The 26,676-nt window shown below is 47.8% G+C and overlaps 1 long non-coding RNA gene across 1 annotated transcript in view; it reads right to left on the reverse strand.

Moving 5' to 3' along the window:
- The window catches only part of LOC140425833 (uncharacterized), a 68,750-nt gene extending 46,243 nt beyond the window's left edge, over nucleotides 1–22,507 (reverse strand). The window contains exon 1 of the long non-coding RNA XR_011948038.1: nucleotides 22,346–22,507. This is a non-coding gene — a long non-coding RNA (uncharacterized lncRNA). The remainder of the gene's footprint in view (nucleotides 1–22,345) is intronic.
- Between the last annotated feature and the right edge of the window lie 4,169 nt (nucleotides 22,508–26,676).

Below are 26,676 nucleotides of genomic sequence, written 5' to 3' on the forward strand. Positions count from 1 at the left end.
GACGCCAGGCGCACATGTACGTCCTGGACGAGAGAGAGCATGTAAAGCTCATGGTTCTAAGTTTAGATCCGTCGGTAACAGCAGCCCTTCCCGATCCACAGAATGTAGGAGGAGGCACCCTTGCAGAAATGCATACCGCGATCCTGGATGCGATTGGGTATAACCGGGGTGACCCCGTAGAAGGCCTCAATAAGTGCAGGCAGGAAAAGACAGAACATCCCACAGCATTTGCTGGACGCCTGTGGATTCATTTCACAGCAGTTTTTGGAAATTTAGAACGTGCCCATTTGTCCCAAGACGGTATGGCCAAATGGACCCGCACCCTTATCTCCCATGCCACAGAGGCAGGACAAAACACCTGTACGAATTATGACCCCTCAGAGGAAGCCCACAGTGAGAAATGGGTTTTAAAAAGATTGTCCCGCGCCTGGGAGCAGTCTGTACAAAGCAAACCCGCAGTTAAAAATCCTGAACAACAGCAGGCAGAAGCAGACAAACCCGCAGTTCCAATCACTTGGAACCAGGGTCAAGGTCCGCCCCGAGAGGCGGGAAGACCCTAGCTAACTATAAGAATAGGGGCCAAGTTCAGATCGACCCTTCTCTTCCTGCTCGCAACCTTCGCAAGAACCTTCGACAAAGAAACAAGTAAGCTTGACTCCAGCGATCGCTACCAGATAGAGATTCCTAGCCATCGACCTGTGTCAGCCTTTGAATCCCGCAGGCTCAGACCAATTCGAAAGACCATTTGTTTCCCTGACCTGGTGGGCCATTTCCAAAGTTAAGTATTGGCCTGTAGTGGTAGGTGTTAGTCTAGAAGTAGGATTATTATATAAGTATTTATTGCTGTATATATAATAAATGATCATTGTTTTAACTCTTACTAAGCGGTGTGCTGTATTATTAATCATAACTTGAACTTGAACCACGTGGCGGTATCAGAAAGATACCTGGCGACTCGTGAGCAAAAGTGACAGAATTAGAGGTAATAAACTAAGGCTAATAAGAGCAACAACGGTGGGAAGTGCTACCGTGGGCGGGAGTCAGACATTGTCAAACGATGCGGAGCGTCAGAGATCATCGCAGAGCGGGTTGTCATCATCCTCCATCCCATGGACCAGACCCCGCTGTTACTGCCAACCCAGGGTCCCCAGCCTGTAGTAAGGCAGGTAGGAAGCACAGTGGGGGATGTATGTGTGTCGGGCTGGGGGGTAGCGGGTGGGAGGGTTGGTGCAGAGTAGGTGGCCATGGGAGGGGGTGGTGGCTGGGGGTTGTGGGGTTGTGGGGGTGGGACGGGATGTTTGTGCCGTCGTCGGCTAGGCCCCCTAATCGGTGAATCCAGAGGCGACAAGCACGCCGTCCCTGGCGCACAGGTTATACACCCTCCTGTGCCTTCCTGGGCTTTATACCCTGCCCATCCTGGCCTTCCCCCACATCCTCCTTGTCGGATGTGGGCTGGCGTTCACCTCCTCCTCCAGCATTCAGCCCCTCTGCTATGAGACGTTGTGGAGAGCACAGCAGGCCACCACGATGTGGGAGATTCTCCTCGCGCTGTACTGCAGAACCCCTTCAGAGCGGTCCAGGTACCTGAACGCACCTTCAGGACGCCGATGCATCGTTTGATCATGGCTGCTGTCTCAGGATGGGCGTCGTTGTAGTGGGTGCGCAGCAGGATGGCTGCCCTGCAGTCCGCGGCAAAGGTCGTCCGTGCCTGGACACCCCGGTCCCGGGGAGACCCCCCAACCCCACGGCCCATCCCCCGGTCACCCCATGCTACCCCCACAGCCCTGGTAGGCATCCCACCACAGCCAGCCACGCCATCGGTGGGCCCACGGTCAGGTCGCCCATCTGGAAACATGACCCACCTCCGCTCTCCCCCTCAGCAGCTATTGCAATTGTTTCCCTATTTTGTAAACCGCAAGTCAACCTCACTGTCGGTGATTCCTCCTGGCAGAGCCGGAGCATCGCCGGAGCCCTGGAGAATACCGGGAAGGGCCCATTAATGATACGCCAATGGCGTTTACTGTATGTGCGGTGTAGAATGCATTCACGCCAGTGTCGCGGCACCAGAGCTTGGCATTCCGTTCGGCTGGCGCGTGATTCTGCACCTGATCGTGGTTCCCATCGTTGGCCGACGGAGAATCCCGCAGAGAGTTTCTGATTCAGAGGCAGGAATAGTACCCACTGCACCTCAGGGTCTCCTCACACAAAGGGTTCAGTCCAAAGAACGATCTGAAACATGGAATCCTCTGGGAGACAGAGTGAAACACAGATTTCCCGAAGTGGGGAGTTGGGAACTGGCATTCCAGGATTTGGCCAGGTCAGACCAGTTTCTCCCCTCGAGTGGAAGAGGTTGTAGCGTCAGACACCTGCAGTGCGGTTATAGCAGCTGGTGTTCTGTAAAACGCTGGAAGTTCAGGAGGTTTTATTTCAGGATTTTGAAAGGAATTGATATGGTCGCTGGAGAGACTGGCTGGAACAGCCTCGGGTAAGGGGGCAGAGCATTGAAACCAGATCCAGTCTATCCAGGGGAGGAGTTGGCAAACATCTTTTCACACAAAAGGAATTGTGGGACCATCTCCCACATGTAACTGTCGGCTTGAGCTCAGTGAATGATCTTAAATCTGAGATTGGTGGAGTTTTTCGAGCCAAGGAGACTCAGGGTTTTATGGAGATGAGGCAGGGGGAATGAGGTTAGGATGTAGGTCGGCCTTATAAAATGGCTAGGACAGACTCAAGGGATTGAATGACATCCCCGTGGTATTACTTCCAGCACATCACCGTAAGTGTATTATGAGCTATATTTGTAATTATTGTCAATAATAGTTGTCGCTGTTTGTGTCAGCCTTAAGATAGCCGATAAGTGCTGTTGAAATCTAATATCTTGAGGAATCATTGATCAATATGAAAACTGACAGCAACTCCAACAATTTATGGTCGCCACGATGTGGAGATATTGACGTTGGTCTGGGGTGGAGACAATAGGAACAAAGAACAATACAGCATAGGAACAGACCCTTCGGCCCCCCTAGCCTGCGCCGACCATGGTACCTGCCTAAACTAAAACCGTCTGCACTTACGGAGCCCGTCTCCTTCCATTCCCACCCTATTCAGATATTTGTCTAGATGCCCCTTAAATGCCGCTATCGTACCTGCTCCCACCCCCTCCCCAGGCAACGCGTTCCATATATTTACCACCCTCAGTTCTAAACTTTTCCCCACGCACTTTAAACCTATGTCCTCTACTACTTGACTCTCCTACCCTTGGAAGGAGCAGCTGACTAACCACTCTGATCATGTCACTCATAATCTTGTAGACCTCTATCAGGTCGTCTCTCAACCTCCATCGTTCCAGTGAGAACAGACTGAGTTTATCTAACCTCTCCTCATAGCTAAGACCAGGCAATATCCTAGTTACCTGCTTCTGTACCCTCTCCAAAGCATCCACATTCTTCTGGTAGAAAATAAGTCTAACAACACCAGGTTAAAGCCCAACAGGTTTATTTGGAATCACTAGCTTTCAGAGCACAGCTCCTTCCTCAGGTGAATGAAGAGGTGGGTTCCACAAACACACTTCATCAGCAAATGTGTGGACGACTGCGTGCCAAGGAAAGCAGTACGTGCGTTCCCCAACCGGAAACCATGGCTCAATCGCGAGATTGACTCCCTACTGAAGGACAGATCTGAGGCGTTCAAGGCAGACGACCCTGACCTATACAAGAAATCCAAGTACGGCCTCCGGAAAGCCATCTGGAATGCCAAGAGAGAATATCAAACCAAGCTAGAGTCACAGACAGACTCTCGGCGGCTGGGGCAAGGACTAAACAACATAACGGGCTACAAAGCGAAGCCAAGCAGTATCTCTGGCAGCAGCGCACTCCTCCCCGATGAACTCAATGCATTCTATGCTCTGTTCGAGCAGGTAACCAACAATCAGCTGGCGAGTGCCCCAGCAGCCCATAATTCACCCATACCCACTATCACAGCTTCCGAAGTCAGATTGGCCTTCCTGAAAGTGAACCCTCGGAAGGAGACGGGCCCAGACGGGATCCCTGGTCGTGCACTCAGAGCCTGCGCGGACCAGCTGGCAGAGGTATTCACGGACATCTTTAACCTGTCCCTACTCCACTCCGAGGTCCCCACCTGCTTCAAGAAGACCACCATCATACTGGTACCAAAGAAGAACCAGGCAACGTGCCTCAATGACTACCGACCAGTGGCCCTGACTTCAGTCGTAATGAAGTGCTTCGAGAGGTTGATCATGAAGCGCATCACTTCCATATTCCCAGAACGCCTTGTTCCACTTCAATTCGCATACCACTGCAAACGGTCCACATCAAACACCATTTCCCTGGCCCTACACTCATCCCTAGAGCACCTCGAAAACAAGGACTCCTACATTAGACTCCTATTTATTGACTACAGCTCCGCCTTCAACACCATAATCCCAGCCAAGCTCATATCAAAGTTCCAAAACCTAGGACTTGGCTCCCCATTCTGCAACTGGATCCTCGATTTTCTGACCAACAGACCACAACCAGTAAGAATGAACAACAACACCTCCTCCACAATAGTCCTCAACACCGGCGCCCCGCAAGGCTGCGTACTTAGCCCCCTACTCTACTCCCTGTACACACACGACTGCGTGGCAAAACTTGGTTCCAACTCCATCTACAAGTTTGCTGACGATACGACCATAGTGGGCCGGATCTCGAATAACGATGAATCCGAATACAGGAGGGAGATAGAGAACCTAGTGGAGTGGTGTAGCAACAACAATGTCTCCCTCAATGCCAGCAAAACTAAAGAGCTGGTAATTGACTTCAGGAAGCAAAGTACTGTACACACGCCTGTCAGCATCAACGGGGCCGAGGTGGAGATGGTTAGCAGTTTCAAATTCCTAGGGGTGCACATCTCCAAAAATCTGTCCTGGTCCACCCACGTTGACGCTACCACCAAGAAAGCACAACAGCGCCTATACTTCCTCAGGAAACTAAGGAAATTCGGCATGTCCACATTAACCCTTACGAACCTTTACAGATGCACCATAGAAAACATCCTATCGGGCTGCATCACAGCCTGGTATGGCAACTGCTCGGCCCAGGACCGCAAGAAACTTCAGAGAGTCGTGAACACCACCCAGTCCATCACACGAACCTGCCTCCCATCCATTGACTCCATCTACACCTCCCGCTGCCTGGGGAAAGCGGGCAGTATAATCAAAGATCCCTCCCACCCGGCTCACTCACTCTTCCAACTTCTTCCATCGGGCAGGAGATACAGAAGTCTTAGAACACGCACGAACAGACTCAAAAACAGCTTCTTCCCCACTGTCACCAGACTCCTAAATGACCCTCTTATGGACTGACTTCATTAACACTACACCCTGTATGCTTCATCCGATGCCAGTGCTTATGTAGTTACATTGTATATGTTGTGTTGCCCTATTATGTATTTTCTTTTATTCCCTTTTCTTCCCATGTACTTAATGATCTGTTGAGCTGCTCGCAGAAAAATACTTTTCACTGTACCTCGGTACACGTGACAATAAACCAATCCAATTCAATCCAATCCAATCCATATATCGACAAAGTGAAAGATGCAAGACGATACTTTGAATGCGAGTCTTTGCAGGTAATTAAGTCTTTACAGGTCCAGACAGAGCGACTGGAGAGAGGGATAATCACAGGTTAAAGAGGTGTGAATTATCTCAAGCCAGGACAGTAGGTAGGATTTCGCAAGCCCAGTCCAGATGTTGGGGGGTGAATGTAATGAGACATGAATCCAAGGTCCCGGTTGAGGCCGTACTCATGTGTGCGGAACTTGGCTGTCAGTTTCTGCTCGGCGATCCTGCATTGTCGCGCGTCCTGAAGGCTGCCTTGGAGAACGTTTACCCGAAGATCAGAGGCTGATTGCCCTTGACTGCTGAAGTGGTCCCCAACTGGAAGGGAACATTCCTGCCTGGCGATTGTCACGCAATTTATGGTAACAGAGGGCAAGCAGTTTGTGCTGGAACTCTACAGCAATTTTAACGAAAACGGAAAATACTGGACAATCGCAGCAGGTCTGACAACATCCGTGGAGGGAGATGGGGGCTAAAGTTTCGAGTCTGGATGACTCTTGGGAAGCATGTGGTTAGCACTGTGGCTTCACAGTGCCAGGGTCCCAGGTTCGATTTCCTGCTGGGTCACTGTCTGTGCGGAGTCTGCACATCCTCCCTGTGTCTGCGTGGGTTTCCTCCGGGTGCTCCGGTTTCCCCCCACAGTCCAAAGACGTGCAGATGAGGTAGATTGGCCGCACTAAATTGCCCTTAATGTCCAAAAAGGTAATAAAGAGTTATTGGGTTAGGAGGATAGGGTGGAAGTGAGGGCTTAACTGGGTCGGTGCAGACTCGATGGGCTGAATGGCCTCCTTCTCCACTGTATGTTCTATGTTCAAGCTTATTTTGGCAAAACCTATCGGAACGTGTCTTTCGTTAAACCTTACAACCCAACTGTAAATGTTTGCCATTTAGCTTTTTTTAGGTTGGATTGATTCTGTTGTTATTTACTTTTTGAAAGAAGCCCACCCCTGACTGACTGATCGAAACGGCAGCAATGAGTATCCACTTGCAAGACGATCAATTCTTCCACTTAACGGTTTTCCCCTGTGGGGGTTCTACAGTAGAAAAGAGCACGGTGGGCTGACAAAGCAGCTGGAATTTAGAAATAGACAGCAGTCTGAAAATTGCGACAGAAAACAACACGCGAATCTGATCACTGACAATAAAAATAATATGACAAAGAGGCCTGATCTCTTTTACTCCATCGCATCGAAGCAATGTTCTGATAAAATGATGCTTGACTCAGATTTCTGGCAGCACTAACTGAGCCTGTTTAAAGTGTAGTCGGCATGAGGAGGGGCTCCACGCACCAGACTAAACCGCAACTGAGCACTAAAGATTTGCTCTGGTCTCCCTGGTAACAGGTCGACAGGGGAATCTATAGTGTTGCGTTCTCAGTTGGTGTTACAACCAGACGGGAAGATCCCAGAATGGAACCTTGGCTTAAACAACCGTCACTTTTTTTTCCATAAAATGTGGAGGAGCAGAGTCAGAGTCACAGGACCAGTAATTAGTTTTAACAAGAAAAAAACATTCATTAAACATGAAAAAATCATGTTATGTTATAATGTGCCTTGACTTCCCTCTTAGCTTAATAATTATAGGTTTTATGATTAACACATATTACAAAGAATATCTTAATCTACAATGGCCTCGTTAACGCAAAGTCCCTTTTAAGTATACAAATCCAAAGATGTGCAGGTTAGGTGGATTGGCCATGCTAAATTACTCCTATGTGTCCACAGGTTAGTTGGGGGTGCAGGGTTATGGGGATAGGTTGGGGGATTGGGATGAGTTAGGGTGCAGTTTCGGAGGGATCGTGCAGATTCAATGGGCCGAATGATCTCCTGCTGCACTGTCGCGATTCTATGATTCTACAAGAGGACTGTGGGAAAATATATTCTCCACTCTGAGCTCGAAGACAATGTTTGTAGCTGTTGTATCAGAATCTTGCCAGATAGTTGTCACCTAAGAGTTTCCACACCCTTCACCCAAAAACACACTTTAAAATTTTCTCTCGGAATATTTATGCTTACCCTTCACAGTTTGTATTTCGAAACCAAGGCCAGGTTTTCCAAATGACACTTTGAAACAAAGCTTTCACTCCACTTTTAACAATGAATCCAGTCCAGTATTTAACGCCAACTCCATGAGGATTTATTTGTCCAGAAGCTGTTCACAATTGCATTAACTCTCAATTCCCAAACTGTATTAAAATGACATCAGACGTTCCATCCACCTCTGACGCCTACTGTCTCAATTCAAATCTAGTTACTGCAATTGTCTCTTTCACTGAGAACATTTTGTTTAGTGTTCCTTGAATTCTTCTGAACAATGCCTTGGTCTCTGTTCTCTTAACTTCAGGTGTCTCCAACATTCTTTCTGTCCCAATTTCCTGGTTACCTGGATTGTACCTTGTTCCTTAGGAAGCTTGCAACTTTGCAACTCCCTTGCCCTGTCCAGCTTCTCCTGGAAGAGTTGAGAACTGTTCACTCCCCAATGTCCTGTCTTCAATTTCCCTGGCTTCCAGTTAAAACTGAGAGCAAATGAAAGCCCTTCCCTCTGGAAAGTGGTCTCCCACATACTTCTGCCTTTTATGTATTCTTCACTCCGTAGCCCTCTCTAAGCACAACAGAAACACAGTTGGAACTTAATCATCCCCAAATATATACACGCCTTGTCCAGCATGAATCTAACTATAGGTTTCACCTTACCAGGCACAGAAACATTATATTTAACCCACTTAAGACAATACCTTATTTCTAATGTTGAACAATACAGATATAAATCACTTAAAACTATCTTTGTTTTTGTAATAATGGCAGAAAAGAGGAAGAAGGTAGGTGAGCATTTTGACCCCGGTCAGGAAGTCTATTTATTTTGCACCTAGGCACTACGTTTGGTGGCCTGCTCCGTTTCAACAGCTGGACCTCATCAACATCTCACCAAGCTGCTACCCAACTTACGCTGGCATGCGGAGGAAGCTGGTGAACACCAAGCTCTTGGGCTCACGATGGTTCAGGTGGGTTAAGCTTTTAGTCATTCCTGTGGGAGGGGGGTGGGGTGAGCATGTTAGAGGCCCAGTAGGGGCACCGGCGTCACATTTCTGAATCATTGAGTGTTCACTGTGTTTATCTGAACTAGTCGTTCCCGGCAGCATGGTAGCATAGTGGTTAGCACAGTTGCTTCACAGCTCCAGGTTCGATTCCTGGCTTGGGTCACTGTCTGTGCGGAGTCTGCACTTTCTCCCCGTCTGGGCGTGGGTTTCCTCCGGGTGCTCCGGTTTCCTCCCACAGTCCAAAGATGTGCAGGTTAGGTGGATGGGCCATGATAAATTGTCCTTAGTGTCCAAAAAGGTTAGGTGGGGTTACTGGGTTATGGGCAATCGGGTGGAGTTGTGGGATTAAGTAGGGGGCTCTTTCCAAGGGCCGGTGCAGACTCGATAGGCCGAATGGCCTCCTTCTGCACGTAAATTCTATGATTCTATGATTCTATGAAAATAGGGATGGGGTACTATCTAAGCATCTAAACCAACCGGCATGTATTAATGAGGTTTCTGCAGTGTTCCAGTTGTGTTATCACCAAGGCCCTGTACAGCTGCTGTCAAATGTTTCTACATTTATATTTCATTTCCTTTGCAACAAATGCCAACATTCAATTTGCCTTCCTAATCACTTGCTGTACCTGCGTACTAACTATTTATGATTCAGGTACCAGAACACCCAGATCCCTCTGTACCATCTAGTTCTACAATCTCTCTATGTTTAAATAAAATACTGCTTACCTGCTTCACATCTAACTACCATGCATGTGGTCCATTCATCCAAATCATATTGTAGATGGTAAATAATTGAGGGCCCAGCACTGATCCAGTGGCAGTCCAATTGTTACAGTTTGCCAACCTGATAAAGGCCCATTAGTCTCTGCTTTCTGCTTCCTGTTAGCTAACCAATCCTTTATCCATGCTCATGTGTCACCCCTGCATCTTGTATAGTAGCCTTTGACGTGGCACTTCATCAAATGCCTTCTGGAAATCTAAGTAAATTGCATCTAGAGGCTCTCCTTTATCCACCTTGCTTGTCACTTCTTCAAAAAACTCGAATAAATGAGTTAAACATGATCTCCCTTTCACAAAACCATCTTGACACTGCCTGGTGAATTTATGATTTTCTAATTATCCTGCATTACCCACCTTAATAATTGATTTTAACAATTGCCCCATGACAGATGTTAGGCTATCTGGCCTATAGTTTCCTTTTATCTGCCACCTTCATTTATTGGATGAAGGTGCTATAATTGATATTTTCCAATCCACTGGCGACCATCAAAAATCTAATAATAATCAAATGTTATTATTGTCACAAGTCGGCTTACATTAACACTGCAGTGAAGTTACTGTGAAAAGCCCACAGTCACCGCATTCCGGAACCTGTTTGGGTACACTGAGGGAGAATTCAGAATGTCCAATTCACCCAACAGCACGTCTTTCGGGACTTGTGGGAGGAAACCGGAGCACCCGGAGGAAACCCATGCTCGACACGGGGAGAACGTGCAGACTCCGCACAGACAGTGGCCCAAGCCGGGAATTGAACCTGGGACCCTGGTGCTGTGAAGCAATAGTACTAACCACTGTGCTACCGTGCCGCCAGTCTAAGGACCCTTTGGAGATTTAGGTAATCTGGTCCTGGAGACCTGTCAGCCCTCAAGTGGTTCCCTAGTGATGGTGATTTAAAAAAGAAATCCCTCCCTTCCTCTCACCTCTTGATTTTGAGGTATCTTTGGGAACTTTTCTAAGTCTTCTACAGTGAAGGCAGACACAAGGGCGGGGATTTTCCAGTACCGCAGCATCAGATGTGGGGAACCATTCAAAAGGCTTCAGCGAGACCGGACGATCCCACTGCCGGAAAGGGCCGGAAAAATCCGGCTGTACTAACTCTTCAACTCCTCCGCCATTTCCTTGTCTCTTATTGTCAAGTCCCCAGACTCATGCTCGAGAGGAACCATAGATTTTGTTACTATTTTCCTATTTAAATACTTCTCCAAACTCTTATCTTCTGTTGTTATATTACCAGCTCAGCTTTCTGCCATGTTCAACTTTCTCCCTCTTCATTAAGCTTTTAGTCATTCCTTGCTAATTATTAAAATCTGATTCATCTTCTGACTTCCCATTAATCTTTTCAGATTTCCACAGGTTTCTATTGATTTGTGACTCGCCTTAACTTCCTTGTTCAGCCACAAATGATGCATCCTCCTCAAAGAGCCTTTCGCTCTCCCTGGGCTAAATCTTTGCTGGGAGCTATGAAATATTTCTGTAAAAGTCTGTCGCTGCACTTCCACTGTCCCCCATTTTAACTTGCTTTCCCGATTCACTTTAGACAGAGCATCTTTCGTATCCCCATTATTACCTTTAATCAGTTTGGAGAGGTGATGGTGGAGCAGTAATGTTACTGGATTAGTAATCCAGAGCCCGCCTCGAGCCAAGATGTTCCAGCACAGCTGCAACAGTGCGGAAAAGTTCCCAAGTGCTTCCTGTCCACTAAAAGCAGCACAAACCCGTCCGAGGCAATCATGGTCCCATGAGTCAATCCTCGATCAATAGCATAGCGATGGAAAGTATCGTTGACAGTGCTATCACGGCACTTACTCAGCAATATCCTGCTCACTGATGCTCAGTTTGGGTAGCGCCAAGGCCACCGTAATCCTGATCTCATTACAGCCTTGGTTCAATGTTGGATAAAAGAGCTGAACACAAGGTGAGAGTGACTGCTCTAGACATCAAGGCATCAAGGAGCCCTAGCGAACATGAAGTCAATGGGAATCTCTGGTTGGTGTCATAGCTGTGTTACGGTCCAGACATGACAGAAAATATATGCATACATATGTCCATCAAATGAACTATTTTATAAGTTATTTTTCTGTGCTGTTAAAAATGGAGAATGGCTGAACTGACAAATGGGTCAGCCGGTCACCTGAAGCCTTGCAGCAGTTTTAAGGTAACAATGACCACAGAGATAATGGGCTGGATTCTCCGATTTGAATACTAAGTGCTGACACCGGCGTGGGAACAGTGGCGTTTTACATTAGAAAAAGGGGCAGAAAACTTGCACCGATCATCTGCCTGGTGGGGGGCTCGCAGGCGTGCCCCTGGCTTTACTTGCGGAACTGGCCGGAGTATTGCCAGGTCTGTGGCCGCGCATGCGCACGGCGGCGGTCGCGCAGTGCAACACGGCGTCGGCCGCGTGTGGACCTGGCCCGCCACATACTGTCTTCCAGTAACTGCCCTTGCCACCCCCGGGCCACCCACCACCAGTGCCAGCAGCCCCTGCCAAAGCCCCACCTGCCCAGGGAATGGCTCCCCCCTCACTGTGTCAGCGCTGGACTCATCCGCAGGCGCCGCGGCGGGTTCATGGAAAAAAATAGTATGAGTGACCTACGCCATTGGGAATTCGGCCCATTTGGGGTGGGGGGGGGGGTTGGCATCAGGGGAGGGCCTCAGATGATGTCCTGAGGCCGTCCCAATGGTGTGCGGCATACTCTTCAAGCACACTGTTTTAGAGCAGGCGGAGCATCGCAAAAGCGGCGCCACCCTCGATTTCGGCGCAAACAGGGATTCTCCCGCCGATCGCCGCACGCGGTTTTGGTGTCAGTGAACAGAGAATCCCGCCCGATCCCCAACTAACTCAGAACAAAGGCAATCTCCCATAATGATGCCAATGGCGAAAACATCAGCAGACCTCACACCATGGGTTCAACAAAGAGTATGGCAGTTAGTAAACCTGACACCAATGCCTCCTAGATTCCAACCATGGGAATGTACATCCTGTGCCCAACGTCAAGCTGGTATGTCAAATAATCTCCCCCAGCCTGCACAGTGATAACATCTGTTGGAACTAATTCCGACTGTTCCTGTTTGGCTGCAAAAGTGAACTGAGCTCCAGGCACGAGCCTGTGCTGTCTACCATCCAGACACTGGCAGTAAAAAAACCTCGGACCCTCATCACAACTGCCAAATGCTGAAACCTCCAAACTCATGGCTCCAAACTAATTCCCTCTATTTGCCTTTTCCTGTTGGGCAAGTCTAACTCCTGAAGGACGAAGCATCCTACAATAAACCAACCTCTCCTCACAGGTAAAATTCCAGCTGACTCATGATTCGGGACTCCGAACACCAATACTTGTACTTTTATTGTAGTCGTGCCTTAAACTCTCTTCTTTTTTTCCTTACGCCCAATTTGTTGTGTGAGTGTAAAAAGGGGTGGATAGTGTCTGTGTGTGTGTATTGTTTGTGTGTGTGTGTTGTGTAGACTGTGTGTTGTGTGGTCTGTGTGTGTGTGGTCTGTGTGTGTGTGTGGTCTGTGTGTCTGTGGACTGTGTGTTGTGTGTGTGTGTATATGTGGTGTGTGTATGTGTGGTCTGTGTGTGTTGTGTGTGTGTGTGGTCTGTGTATGTGCGCAGGAGTTTGTGTGTGTGTGCGTTGTGTGTGGTCTGTGTGTGTGCATGTGCGAGTGTGCACGTGTGTGTGTTGTGTATGTGGTCTGTGTATGTGTGGTCTGTATGTGTTGTGTGTGTATGTGTTGTGTGTGTGTGTGGTCTGTGTATGTGTGGTCTGTATGTGTTGTGTGTGTATATGTGGTGTGTGTTGTGTGGTCTGTGTGTGTGTGGTCTGTGTGTGTGGTCTGTGTATGTGCGCAGGAGTTTGTGTGTGTGTGCGTTGTGTGTGGTCTGTGTGTGTGCATGTGCGAGTGTGCACGTGTGTGTGTTGTGTATGTGGTCTGTGTATGTGTGGTCTGTATGTGTTGTGTGTGTATGTGTTGTGTGTGTGTGTGGTCTGTGTATGTGTGCAGGAGTGTGTATGGTCTGTGTGTGTGCGTGTGCGAGTGTGCACGTGTGTGTGTGTGGACTGTGTGTTGTGTATGTGGTCTGTGTGTGTGTGTGTGGTCTGTGTGTGTTGTGTGTGTGTGTGTGTGGGTGTGTGTGTGTGTGTGGGTGTGTGTGTATTTTATCTTTCCTTGGGTTTGCTTTGCAAGTCACTAATAGAGGATTGAAACATGTCCAAATTTAAGAGTTGGCGATAATAAACCAGAATGTCCAATGGCGGAATTCAGGATAATTTAAAAAAGACACTTTGCTGATTGGCTGAGAGTGGAAATATTCAGGACAGTTTAAATTGAACCCCCCACCCTTCTCTCCTGTCTGTGACACCTGGCATACAGGAAAATATGTAGTGAAATGAAAATCGCTCATTGTCACAAGTAGGCTTCAATGAAGTTACTGTAAAAAGCCCCCAGTCGCCACATTCCGGCGCCTGTTCGGGGAGGCTGGTACGGGAATTGAACCGTGCTGCTGGCCTGCCTTGGTCTGCTTTAAAAGCCAGCGATTTAGCCGAGTGTGCTAAACCAGCCTCTTGTTGTTGGAGGTCAAATATCTCAGTCCTGGAATATCAATGCAGGAGTTCCTCAGGGTAGTGATGTCAGCACAAATATCTTCAGCAGCAACATCCATGAACTTCCCTGTATCATGAGGTCAGACATGGGGATGTATGCTGATCATTGCACAATGTTCTGCACCATTCGCAACTCCTCAGGGACTGAAGCAGTCCATGTCCAAATATACCAAGACCTGGACAATATTTAGACCCCGGCTGATAAATGGTAAGTAGTATTTACGCCACACAATTGCCAGGCAATGACCATCTCCCACAACATGAAATCGAATCATCTCCCTTTGATATCCAATGGCATTACCATTGTTAAAATCCCAGCGATCAACATCCTGGAGTTACCATTGTCCAGAATTTTAACTAGACTAGCCATATAAATACTTAGGCTCAAGATCAGGTCAGAAACTATGAGTTCTGCGGAGAATAACTCACCTCCTGACTCGCCAAAACCTGCCCATCGACTACAAAACACAAGTCAGGATGTAATATTCTCCACTTGCCTCCATTAACACTGAAGAAGCTCGACACCATCCAGTACAAAGTAACTCAGTTAATTGGCATCTCATCCACTGCGATAAACATTCACTCGCTCCTCCACCATGGCACAGTGGCAGCCGTGTGTACCATCTGCAAGACGCACTGCAGCAAATCACCAAAGCTTCTTCAACAGCACCTTCCAAACCTACAATCTTCATCTCCTCGAAGATAAAGGCAGCAGGTGCGAGTGGGACACCACAACTGCAAGCTCAACCGCTCAAGTTCAGTTGAAAAGTAACATGTTAGTGCCTCACCTCAATCTATTACCGGCACGGTAGCACAGTGGTTAGCACTGTTGATTCAGAGCACCAATGTCCCGGGTTCGATTCCCAGCTTGGGTCACTGTCTGTGCGGCGTCTGCACGTTCTCCCCGTATCTGCGTGGGTTTCCTCCGGGTGCTCCGGTTCCCTCCCATAAGTCCCGAAAGACGTGGGCCGGTATTCTCCGAAATCCTGGCCAAGTGTTGACGCCGACATCAAAACCGGCACGAGAATGCCGCGTCAACGGGCCTCCAGGCCCAGGCATTCACCCCTTTCTCAGGGGCTAGAACGGCGCCGGAGTGCTGTGCGCATCTCCGGCGCCGAAAGCCGGCCCTACATGGCCATCTCCGTGCCGACCATCGGGCAATATGGCGGAGCCCTACAAGGGCCCGGCGCCGATGAACATAGACCCCCCCCCCGCCCCCCGGGATGAGTGTGCCCGCCGATCGGTAGCCCCCGATCGTGGGCCTGGCCACCGTAGAGGGCCCCCCCCAGAGTCGGCTCCCCCCCGCCTCCCCACCAGGATAGCCCCCGTAGCCAGAACGCCGAGGTCCCGCCGGGTAGGACCATACGCAAACAACGCCGGCGGGACTCGGCGGAACTCAGCGGGCACTCGGCTCGTCGAGCACAGAGAATCGCTGCGGGGGCTGCTTTCAACGGCCCCCGACCGGTGCCGCGGACGCCGCACCGGCGCGATTGCCACCGATTCTCCCGCGGCCCGGCGTCGGAGTAGCATGGCGTGGCAGGATTCACGCGCCCCCCCCCCCCCCCCGGCGATTCTCTAGCTCAGCGCGGGCTCGGAGAATCCCGCCCATGATTCTTGGGTGAATTGGACATTCTGAATTCTCCCTCTGTGTACCTGAACAGGAGCCCGAGTGTGGCGACTAGGGGATTTTCACAGTAACTTCATTGCGGTGTTAATGTAAGCCTACTTGTGACAATAATAAAGATTATTTATTTATTTAATTTATTTATTGCTGCGTTTAGGTTGGATAGTGAGTCAGCAAAACTATTAGGAATTATGGTGATGGTAGGATTGTAACGTTGGCATATTTGGGTTATGAAATTCAGTGGACCAAAGAAGTCTTCTTTACCTGATATGGAAATGCCCTATTGCCAATTCTCTTATTCAGCTTGTCAAATGACTGTGAAGCAATGTGATTTTTTGGAAGTAATTGTTGGATTAGATAATTAACTTGAGTAGGTGGACTGGGAGCCAAGTGAATTGATGTCTTCCCACCAGGACCTTCAAACAATTTCATTTATTTGTTTGTTTTCCAAAATTAATTTAGCTGGGTGTTTCATGAAATGTGCTTTCAATATTGATTTCAAAGCACTGTTGAGCGATCTCAAAAGCGATATGATCTGGTTCATTGTTGCTTTTACATGAACCGGTTTTTGACAGGTCGTGAATAGGTTCTTTATTAGGAGAAAGTTATATGAAGATTTCACCTTTAAAGGGCTGTAGTACTTTCCAAAGCGGAACGCTCCCGAAACCACGTGGGATCAAAGAATGTCTTCCGTGGAATTTGCTTCTTAAGATGATAACTCCGATCTTCCTTACCATTTTATTTTTCAATTACCCTTGCGATTTGCTTCCAGAAAAAATGAATAAATACAACGAGCTTATCTGCAGCGCACTTCCAGGTTGGAGCTGACATTTTCATTGTATCGTAGCGGCTACATCGCTGAGAGCAGACTCGCAGTATTCCAACCAGATAGGCTCAGGGAAATTTTGACAGCTTCTCTTTAATACCCATCAGTTTACATTGCTCAGCTTTCAGTCTCTGAGAGATGTTCCAGCAAGGATGGCATTCTCTCTGCTATCCACAAAAGAATGCATTAGAAAGAAGACTTGAGAATACTCGACAGACTTTCTTTGTGATTTTTCTACCTTGTTTTCCAACATCACTGGTGATTCTTCCACGCTCACCCAAATGCTTCTTGGAGCAGGTAGTTTAGGTTTCAGAAACAAAAATGTAGAACTCTTGCAAATCCGTACTGAATGGAAATGTGAAGAATGTGCTAATGCCTATTGATGCTCGGCATCGGTCTGGGGGGCCCGGTTTACCTCCACACAGGGCATGGGGCTGCTGTCTCTTTGTTTGGTGTCACCTACCCATATTTTACTTTGCCAATTTAAGGAGAAGGATGTGTACGGTACCCTTGCGTCGAATAGTGTGTCGTGGAAGTGCTGCGTCAGCTGCGGGTCAGTTTGTAGCATATCTCCCCTCTGAGACAGGAGGCCCGGGGATCAGATTTCACTCCAGAAACTGAGCGGGAATATCAACAGGCTGACCCTCCATTGGTGCACCAAGGGAGTGCTGCACTGTCGGAGGCGCTGCCTCTAAACTGAAGCTCGCTGTCTGCCCTCTCAGTTAGATGTACGAGGCCATAAAGATCAACACACCTGTGGGGCTGGAAATCTGAAATTTAATAAAACATCAAGTTCTGGGAATGGTCATCAGGCCTGGCAGGACCAGTGGAGAGAGAAACAGGGTTAACGTTATGGGTCTCGTCTTCAGAACAGACATAAAGGAGCCCCTGACATAATCTCAAAAGGAGAGATAATCCTGGTGTCCATGGCCAATCCTTACCCCTCAGTCTGCATCGCAAAAACAGCGGGAGCTTGATGCTGAAAATTAGTTGCCACATTCCCTACACTGCAGCAATTGATCTGCTTCAAAAGCAGCTAGCTGGCTGTAAAACACTGGCCCGTAACTTCCTGCATTATTCACGACTCAAGTCGCTGGTGTGGCGCATATGTGCGGCGAGATGACCCGGAAGTGCATGTGGCGTTTAACCTCCCAGCCTGCTTGAAACCCCTGCGTGGCTGAATGGAAAATCCAGCTGCAACGTGTGGTAATATCAGGTATTGCAGTACCTGAGAGGTGGATGCCTATTGGTTAGACCTAGGAGTCTACCATTGGCTAACGTACATAGCTCCGCCCTGAGAGGTGGGGTATAAGAACCAATGCCGTCCCAGCAGCCTTCACTTTCTCTATCGAAGCTGCTGGGTACAGTTCTAGCTGATTAAAGCCGATTAGTTATGACTCACCTTGTCTCGAGAGTAATTGATTGTGCATCTCAGCGCTAACGTGGGCCACATACCTGGTGAGCTTTTACACGTGTTTATTTACACAGAAATGTTTCAGTCTTGCAGAGGCAGGAGATATCAAGAGACAATTGTTGGTGGTTTAATGTTTTATATTATTTGTGTTTAGTGTTTATAAATATGTGCAAAACGCAAATAAAATGGAAGGAGGAAATATATATTTTTTTAAACTTTGGTTTGTCATGAGGCTGTTAATTCCATTATAGGGACTATAATGGATAGAATGCGGTGATCACCCGCTAACGGGTGTAACTGTTCACCTAAGATACTCCGTCTTACTGGTCGTGGGTTCTGTGGGCCCTTGTGTGACCGATGAGTTCAATCCTAGAACCGCCTCTTCAATCACTCACTTGGCAGGAGTTTTCAAAAGGTAGGATTGGTCTTTTGAAACTAAGTCACGGGTATTCCTTTCACAGGTTCCTTTTCTGGGCCAACTTTTGCCATTGGATGTTCTTGAAGAATCTTGTCTCTTCAATCAGGAGGTTCCTCCAAGTAGGTCTCTTCTCAGCAAAGGTTTCCCAGGTATCGACTTCCATGTTCTTTTATTGCCTCCAAGGTGTTTTTGAAGAGCTTCCTTTGTCTGCCTCTTGCTCAAGATCCTGTCTTGAGCTGGCTGAAGAAGATTTGCTTTGGCAGTCGGGACTCTGACATCCTAAACATACAGGTGGCCCAGCGGAGTTGGTTTCGGATGATCATGGCCTCAATACTGGTGTTAATGACTCCTTCAAGGACATTAATGTTAGCACGCCTGTCCTCCCAGCTGATTCAGAGCTAAAGTACATTTGGGTTTTGCAGTGTATTTTAAGCGGAGTTGCTTACGAGTCCCCATGGTGCAATGTTCATCCTTACAAGCCTGAGTGATTACTTCAAATCGTATGACAAAGTTTAATGTCTGAGTTGTTATATGAAAGCCCCCTTTAAGCAAATGTGAGCTATCTGTCTGATAGGTATTGCAGTGAATCAATCATCCACCTCTAAGAGTGTACTGACAAAGGACATCCTGAAATGATGTCAGAGGAGATGTGTGCCAGGACACTGCGATTCAGCAGCTGCTGCTTTCGGACATTGAGCTTGACAATTAACAATTGTCAAAATTCTCTCCTTCCCTCCCCTCTTCCTTCCCTCTCACTGCCTTTACAAATAGATGGAACCATTGTGTGTCAGGGGAGAGTATATTTTTTTGCAAGAAATTTGTTAAAGTTGGGCAGCACGGTGGTGCAGTGGTTAGCCCAGCGCCGAGGTCCCAGGTTCAATCCCAGCTCTGGGGCACTGCCCGTGTTTGCGTGGGTTTCACCCCCACAACCCAAAGATGTGCAGGCTAGGTGGATTGGCCACGCTAAATTGCCCCTGGATTGGAAAATAAAATGAATTGGATATTCTAAATTTATTTAAAAAAAAGAAATTTGTAAAAGTTGAGATAGTTTAATGTCAGTGCTCAGCTGAAAGTTAAGTTAAATGTTAACTGGTTTCAAAGTTTTATATCTACAACATTATTTTTATTAATAAATGTTTTATATTAAACTTTACAAGCTTCTCCAAATGTCTTACTGAAACAGCAGAACACAACAAATAATTATAATAATTATAATTGAGATAATTATAAGTGAATAAGATAATTGAAGTGAGCAAGGCAGCAACATATTTAACACGGGAACACGTTAACACACGGTTAGCAATGCTGTCTCATCAGGCAGCACGGTGGCACAGTGGGTAGCACTGCTGCCTCACGGCGCCATGGTCCCAGGTTCGATCCCGGCTCTGGGTCACTGTCCATGTGGAGTTTGCACATTCTCCCCATGTTTGCGTGGGTTTCGCCCCCACAACCCAAAGATGTGCAGGGTAGGTGGATTGGCCACGCTAAATTGCCCCTCAATTGGAAAAAATGAATTGGGTACTCGAAATTTATAAAACAAAAGCAATGCTGTCTCACAGCATCAGGGACCCGTGTTCATTTCACACCTTTGGTGACTGTGTGGTGTTTATAGAACTATAGAATAGAGCCACAGAATTCCTACAGTGCTGAAGGAGGCCATTCATAGAACATAGAACAGTACAGCACAGAATAGGCCCTTCGGCCCTCGATGTTGTGCCGAGCATTGTCCGAAACCTATCCGATTCCGGGAGTGGGATAGTCCGATCAAGCTATCCCACTCCCTGTCATTCTGGTATGCTCCATGTGCCTATCCAATAACCGCTTGAAAGTTCCTAGTGTCCGACTCGACTATCACAGCAGGCAGTCCATCCCACACCCTAACCACTCTCTGAGTAAAGAACCTACCTCGGATATCCCTCCTATATCTCCCACCCTGAACCTTATAGTTATGCCCCCTTGTAACAGCTACGTCCACCCGAGGAAATAGTCTCTGAACGTCCACTCTATCTATCCCCCTCATCATCTTATAAACCTCTATTAAGTCGCCTCTCATCCTCCTCCGCTCCAAAGAGAAAGCCCTAGCTCCCTCAACCTTTCTTCATAATATCTATCCTCCAAACCAGGCTGCATCCTGGTAAATCTCCTTTGCACCCTTTCCAATGCTTCCACATCCTTCCCATAGTGAGGTGACCAGAACTGCACACAATACTCCAAATGTGGTCTCACCAGGGTCATGTACAGTTGCTCCATAACCCCATGGCTCTTAAACTCAAGCCCCCTGTTAATAAACGCGAACACACCATAGGCCTTCTTCACGGCTCTATCCACTTGAGTGGCAAGAGATCTGTGGACATGAACCACAAGATCTCTCTGTTCCTTCACATTCCTCAGAACCCTGCCGTTGACCCTGTAATCCGCATTCAAATTTTTTCTACCAAAATGAATCACCTCGCACTTATCAGGGTTAAACTCCATCTGCCATTTTTTGGCCCAGCTCTGCATCCTATCAATGTCTCTTTGCAGCCTACAACAGCTCTCCACCTCATCCACTACTCCACCAATCTTGGTGTCATCAGCAAATTTACTGACCCACCCTTCAGCCCCTTCCTGCAAGTCATTGATAAAAATCACAAATAGCAGAGGACCCAGCGCTGATCCCTGTGGTACACCGCTCATACCTGGTCTCCAGTCTGAAAATTTTCCATCCACCACCACCCTCTGTCTTCTGTGTGAAAGCCAGTTACTTATCCAATTGGCCAAATTTCCCTCTATCCCACACTTCCTTCCTTTCTTCATAAGCCGACCATGGGGAACCTTATCAAACGCCTTACTAAAATCCATGTATACGACATCAACTGCTCTACCTTCATCTACACACTTAGTTACCTCCTCAAAGAATTCAATCAAATTTGTGAGGCAAGACTTACCCTTCACGAATCCGTGGTGACTATCCTGGATTAAGCTGCATCTTTCCAAATGCTCATAAATCCTATCCTTCAGGACCTTGTCCATTAACTTACCGACCACCAAAGTAAGACTAACCAGCCGATAATTACCAGGGTCATTCCTATTCCCTTTCTTGAACAGAGGAACTACATTCGCCACTCTCCAGTCCTCTGGCACTAGCCCCGTGGACAGTGAGGACGCAAAGATCAAAGCCAAACGCTCTGCAATCTCATCCCTTGCCTCCCAAAGAATCCTTAGATATATCCGATCTGGCCCAGGGGACTTGTCGACCCAAAGGTTTTTCAAAATTGCCAATACATCCTTCCTCAGAACACCTACCTCCTCCAGCCTACCCGCCTGAATCACACTCTCATCCGCAAAAACATTCAGCCCATCACGTCTGCACTGACTCTCTGAAAGAGCACCCTACCTGGATCCACTCCCCCGCCCTATCCCCAGAACAAGCCTGTCCATCTCTGGACACCAAGGGGCAATTCAACATGGCCAATCCACCTAACCTGCACATCTTTGGACTGTAAGAGGAAACCGGAGCACCCGGAGGAAACCCACGCAGACACAGGGAGAACGTACAAACTCCACACAGACAGTCATCTAAGGCTAGAATAGAACCCAGGTCCCTGGCGCTGTGAGGCAGCAGTGCTAACCACTGTGCCACCTTGCCATCGCCGTTTCCTCCGGGTGCTTCGGTTTCCTCCCACAGTCCAAATATGTGCAGGTTCGGTGGATTAGCCTTGCGCAATTTCCCCTTAGTCTCTAAAGGTGATGGGGATAGGGTGGGGACAGGGGCCTGGGTCGGGTGCTCTTTTGGACTGTCAGTGCAGACTCGATGGGCCGAATGGCCTTTCTGCACTGTAAATTCTATGTTCCATGTTAAACACTAATTTTAAAAATTCAGGTGTCACAAGGACAGTGACAGCAAAAAGCTCTGGGAAGCTTTTAAAATCTTATGACCATAATTTAAATGAAAACATTTATAAGCATGCCACATGTAAAATTATATAATAATATAGTGTAGATTTAAATAGTTTCACAGATTTAAAGCAAATAACCAAACCTGAGCAGAGGAACTACATTTGCCACTCTCCAATCCTCTGGCACTAGCCCCGTGGACAGTGAGGATGCAAAGATCAAAGCCAAATGCTCTGCAATCTCATCCCTTGCCTCCCAAAGAATCCTTAGATATATCCCATCTGGCCCAGGGGACTTGTTCACTTATAAATTACCTATAATCACAAAAAATAAGATTAAAAATTACTTTAAAATAATTAACAACAATAGTAATGCCTGTGTAAAAGAAAGAGCAAAAACACCTGTTATTACCTTGAAAGCACTTAGAGTTAAAATAGTTGCCTTTGCTTTCTATCTTTTTAAATACCTGCCCACAATGGGCGTTCCCAAGCTGCCCACATCAAAAGGGGAGGGCTGCGCTCCTCCTGCGCCGCGCGGGAGCCTGCACAGGCCGGGGCGCTGGAGGCCCCAGGCTGACGCAGGGAAAGGAGGGTTGGACGCATCATCGGAGCGAATGAAAATGTGCAGGTTTTTCTTTCCAAATCAGCAGTCCGCGCGGCTTCCCACCGCTGGTAAAACTTTCACTCTGGGTCTAATTGACCATTCTCGCAAAAATTGCACCAAAATCGCGCCTGTTCTGACAAGAGTTTACCCCAAACTTCCTCACAAACTAACTTGCATGTCACCAAACACAAAATCTGCTATGAGCCAGGACAACGGAGCAGTGTGCTGAAACATTAATTTTTGAAACTGGATTTAAAAATACACCTTGATGTCTTTCAGAGCAGTAGCAAGGTGCAGTCTGAGTAGCATTGTGCAACTAAAAAAGGAGAAACAACTGGTAACTACCAAGGCACCAAACTCGGCCCATTCCCAAGCACCAGAGAGAGACAGGGAAACAAAACAAATCCCAGCCTCCGCAAAGCCCCTCCCCACACCCTCGGAGAAGGTTACCCCAAGCCCGTAGGGACTACAGGGTAACAGCTACAGCAGTGGTCCTGACCTAGCCGAGCACCAAGTGGCACACAGGAAACAATACCCTGAGCGCCAGCACACCCCAAAAACCTGCAACCGCATCAAACTACACCCGTCCAAGTGCACCACAAGAGGATTTTTTATTTTGGTCCCAGTCAAGGAAGGGGGGGGGGCAGAGGAGGGGAGGAACACATCCACCCAAGAAGAAGAGGAATCATCAAGACATCCAAATGTTAGGCGCCCTGGGAGGGTGGGCTGAATTCCTCTTCCCCTGCACAAATACAGAAATCCCCGGTCCCACAAAACCATTGGGCCAAATCAGGATAAGAAACAACATAATTCTCATCTGGATGAAGAGAGTGAAAGGAGAAGAGAAGCCTCAAAGAGAATCCACCCAGCCGAACTCAACATGGCCACTGTCGCAGAAAGACTATCCAGAATAACCTCGCTGCTCAACAACCCGGCCAACAAAGTAGCCCAGGGGAGGAGCACAAGAGACCCAAATAGAGGAAAGGGGAAAACCTAACCTCAATAAGGACACAGAAGGAACCTCCGCAGGATGCAAACTCTGCCCAGGCCCAGGAAGAATGATGACGGGGATTCTGAAATACTAATCCAAAAGAAAAACCTTAAAACGGATCTCTAACCGTGGGAGATATCCTCAATCTCAGTGAGGACTGAACTAACTGTACCCACCAAACCCACCCACCCTTCAGCAGCCCCCCACAGCTCCACTCTTCCTGTTCACAAACGAGACGGAGGGTGACAAAAAGCACTCCCCTCCCCCAACCTTAAGGATAAATCACAATAGCCAGATGGAGTAAATCTGCACAAACCAGACTCCCCATAATTGATTCAAATCAATCTTGCTAATGCAGGACAACAGGATCAGGGTAATCAAAGACACAGGCCAGCACACTCACATTTCACACTCCCCTGCAAGAGTAAAAGACAGCAAGAAAAAATCAACAACACGACCAACAGAGAGCAATGAACTAGATTATTGACAAACCACAGGGTAGATAGCAGGATTCCATTTTGCACAAAAAGGCAAAGAATAAGGCAGGATTAACGAGCTCGCTCCAGGATCTCTCAAGGATTCCATTATTCAAAGCAAAAGGCACAATCGCTGCTGTGGCACATGCCATCTCCCCAAAGCCCACAGCCTTGGCCCTGGCCGGGGGGAATGACATGACCCACTCGGCCACCTCCAACCCCTCGTGATGAGCATCGAGAACATGATGAAATAGGACCAGTGTGTGGTAAACCACTGTGTTCCTATATTAAGGGTTGTACGGTAGAACCTGCACTACAGGTTCACCTGGGCCCCTGCATGCTAGCTCCGCCCAAGAGCCGGGTTATAAATATGCGTGGCCTCCAGCTTGCAGCCATTTCGTCAGCTGCTGTCGGAGGCCACACTTCATAGACTAATAAAGCCTCAGTTTGAATACAACTTCGTCTCCAGCCAAATTGATCGTGCCTCACAGTGATTGGTGGCCCCATCGACCCCTGGCCTCATCGACAGGATGTGTTGTGCTCCATTGAATCTGATGCATCCACCCTCCAAATCAAGATCATCAAAGCATGGCAGCCAATTCTCAAACTCAATCGCGAGTTCATCCCCCACCTCTCGCCAGGCACCGAGCTCAGAGGACACCCCATCAGGCCTCCATCCCCCAAACCTGTCAGGATAAACACTACACCATGCAGCAGGAGTTCGACGACACGAAGGTGGCCCCCAAACAGGTTCAGTGCTCGTTCGAGTGCAAGAACATTCTCACGCGCCTCCACCACTCTAAATGTATCGCACAGTCCCTCGAAGTGAACTCTAGCGACCTGCCCCGCAGAGCCAGAATTCTCAGCCAAGACAACAACTTCAATGGGGGTGATCGTCTGATGCAGACAGCACCGCCAAGGCGCGGGCCCGCTCCACAGCAACAAATGAGGATTTTAGCATTCAATCTCAGCTCTTTCTGTCAAAAAGAACAATAAGGAGTTCCAGGGATATGGTACAAGCCATGGATTCCAAGAAAAAACAAGTATGAAATGTGCACCGGGATGAAAAGATGGATCAAGAGACGAGCTGGACCGGAGCTTGCAGAAACATAACCGCTCCCATGCTCACATCACGTGACCCCCAATGACCCAATTTTAATCAACAGACAATGATTTATTTTAAAACATGAAAAGTCATTTCATAGACAGTGTGGAGTGCTGTATGACACACTTTCGCAAAAAGGTATTCATTAATAAGAATTGTACAGCAGCTTATTTGCTGTAGCTCGCTCCCAGAATGTCTCTTTGCCTCGGAAACTCTTTCACCATGGGGTGATTCCACATTCTGAGTCCCGATTGGTCACACAGGTCATGTGACCCTTACTCTGCTGTGTTGCTCTGAAAGGGACAATCATCGTGGGAACAGCAGCCACTCCCTTCATCAATTGAAAGCAAAAATCAGTCACAATCTTTCAAAACATCTATTTGTGTTCTTCAATCTTCAATTTTTGGGGACTCCTTGCAGAATCATAGAATTTACAGTGCAGAAGGAGGCCATTTGGCCCATCAAGTGTGCACCAGCTCTTGGAAAGAGCACCCTACCCAAGGTCAACACCTCCACCCCATCCCCATAACCCAGTAACCCCACACAACACTAAGGGCAATTTTGGGCACTAAGGGTAATTTATCATGGCCAATCCACCTAACCTGCACATCTTTGGACTGTGGGAGGAAACCGGAGCACCCGGAGGAAACCAACGCACACACGGGGAGGATGTGCAGACTCCGCACAGACAGTGACCCTAGCCGGAATTGAACCGAGGACCCTGGAGCTGTGAAGCAATTGTGCTATCCACAATGCTACCGTGCTGCCAGAAGGCTCGCAAATGAACAGAACTAGCAAAAGGTCCCACCGATGATTAATTCACGCAGGGGATGGCCAGTATTGTGGATGGGGCCAACTTCGAGCGCAATGTTTTTTTTTAAAGATAGACAAATCATGGAATGCTGAACACAATTTTGCTTAAAATGTGCAAACCTTTGTCCTGGTTCCACAAGGGGTTTGACGGTGTTATGGGCGAGGCATTTTCATGACCCAAAAATGTATCATGGAGTTAAACCAACCTCTCCCTTTAATGTATTTGTTGATTTTCCTAGCGCACCGCTTGTTCCCTAGGTGTGGTATTACAATTATGGACACGTGGGTTTTTAAACACAAAACACTGTTTATTCCATGAACTCAACTTAACATCTTAAATAAACATTGGATCTCTTAACACGCCTTACTTCAAAGATAACTCAGAAAATATTGCAACAGTAAATAACTCCTTAAAACGTTCCTTCAAACTTCCAAGAGACTTAATCCCTTTAAACAGTATCACATCAGGTGAAAGGATATATATATTT

The sequence above is a fragment of the Scyliorhinus torazame genome, chromosome 6 (assembly GCF_047496885.1).
Source record: "Scyliorhinus torazame isolate Kashiwa2021f chromosome 6, sScyTor2.1, whole genome shotgun sequence".
In the NCBI taxonomy this organism is placed as follows: domain Eukaryota; kingdom Metazoa; phylum Chordata; class Chondrichthyes; order Carcharhiniformes; family Scyliorhinidae; genus Scyliorhinus; species Scyliorhinus torazame.